Source organism: Larimichthys crocea, chromosome XI, assembly GCF_000972845.2.
Source record: "Larimichthys crocea isolate SSNF chromosome XI, L_crocea_2.0, whole genome shotgun sequence".
NCBI lineage: Eukaryota > Metazoa > Chordata > Actinopteri > Sciaenidae > Larimichthys > Larimichthys crocea.
Window position 1 is genome coordinate 10,980,246 of NC_040021.1, and position 2,034 is coordinate 10,982,279.

Genomic DNA, 2,034 nt, shown 5'->3' on the forward strand with positions numbered 1-2,034 from the left:
TAAAAAAAAGATGGTTATTGTGTCTGAAATGTTCAGATTCAGAGTTCAAATTCGCTTCAGACAATCCTGAATTTGCCCTCTTCTCTTCCTCCAGCTGCCCTCTTTCAGGTATACCACCCTTCCAGTAACACTAATCCACGTGTTATCTGTCACATTACTAAACATCTAAAGTCTCATCATCCTGTTCTGAAGCTTGAGTGACTGAGTGTTATGCCAAGAGTGCTCGTGGCCCAGGCTTCATCATGGCTTAACCTGTACATAGTGTGAGGAGATGTGTTCCGTCTGTTTATTGTATGGACAAAGTGGGCTTTCTGTATAAACGCTGTACTCGCACATTCAATTCTGTAAATGTCAACAATAAAAACAGAAGCTCTGGCATGACGAATGTATTTCCGTGTCGTATCAGCAGAATCATGCAAATAATGCACAGAATGTCTGAAAATACTGTAAGAATGAAGCTTCTCAGTAAATCTGAAATTTATTCAGATTTACTGAGAAGCTGCTGTAACGTAAGAAATCTGAGCTACGGAGAAACTGGTACCAACAAATGTTTTCATGTCACAGCCCCCTTAATTAAAAGGACACTTTCACAAATTATGGTACGAGTACCACTAGTGGTAGTGAAATATTTCTCAAAAATGAAATAGATTAATTTAAATTGCCAGTGTCTAGGATTTAGTGACCCCCTAGCAGTGAAGTTGCAGATTCCTACATGCTTGGGAGGTTTGTCTGTTCTGGGCTACAGCTGAAAAACAGTGGTTCAAAATGGCACAGTCCATGGAAGAGGACCTACTCTCACTGTAGATATAAAAGGCTCATTTTAAGACCGCAAATGATTCAGGTGATTATTCACTAATTAAAATGTACTAATAAATATTATATTCAATTTCTGCCAGTAGACACACCTACATTTTACACTCTGGGCTTTTAAAAACACATTATACTATCAAAATACTGCAATGATTTAAATGGAATGAAATGTAATGTTTTTCTGAGAGTTTGAGAACTCACACACTCACATAGAGGCTACAGGTACCAAGTATATATAATGTCCAATTTGATTGCTAATAAAGAGAGGCAAACAAATCCCAGAAGTAAAATATGTAAATCAAAGTTAATTTCAGGAAGGAATTTAAAGAGAAAATTGTTTTAAAGTAGTTAAATAGTTATGTTTGAAAGGCAGGTTGCACCTGTATGCACCAAAAACAAAAATAGGCGTTTGTATGAATATGTGGGGACTGCAGCAGCCAGTTAACGTTGCCTCAGGGTTCTCAAAATGTTTATTTTAATACAGTGCTGTTAGCTGGAGGCATCTGGCACACTGGGCATCGCCCCCCGAGAGACTTTCCTCCCCCATGGCAGAATATAGAGCAGTCTGCTCCTCTCCCTCTGTTAGACCGCTCATCCACTAAATCATCCAAACATATGACGGCTCATCCAATTATATTTCACCTTCAGAGCACAGGCAGGAAAACTTGCAGGGTTGGCAGATTTTTACACTTACTTAAAGAAGGTGTTTGGTTCAATCCTAAGCGCTGACAAACAGTCACTTATTTGGAGGCAAGGAGTGGAAAATTGCGTTCTCATATTTGGATATTTACACATTTACATACACGAGGGGGCCATAATAACAGAAAAACCTTTCACTATAATGCAGTACAGTTTTAATAAAATACTGCAAACTACAAACTACCTGATGAAGTGGAAACTATCTGAATTTATGTGTTGTGAAAGATCTTTGGGTCACTCCAAAATCAGAAGATAAGTTACTTAAGATTCTCCAGGTATTTGGTGAAGGACATGAAACATCTAACTATGATAAAACTCATATAGAGGAGATAAAATGTGTTTTGAACTGGAAAATTTAATAAACACGGAAACTAAAATGAAGCAATAGCCCTACTGTACTACTATATATACTACTATATTTTTCTTTTTTCTTTTCTTTTTTTACTAATTTATTGAAGCAACGAACAATTTATATTTAAAAAGTTCAAATGCAACATGTCAGTAGAGTGAAGTGAAGAGTTTTCA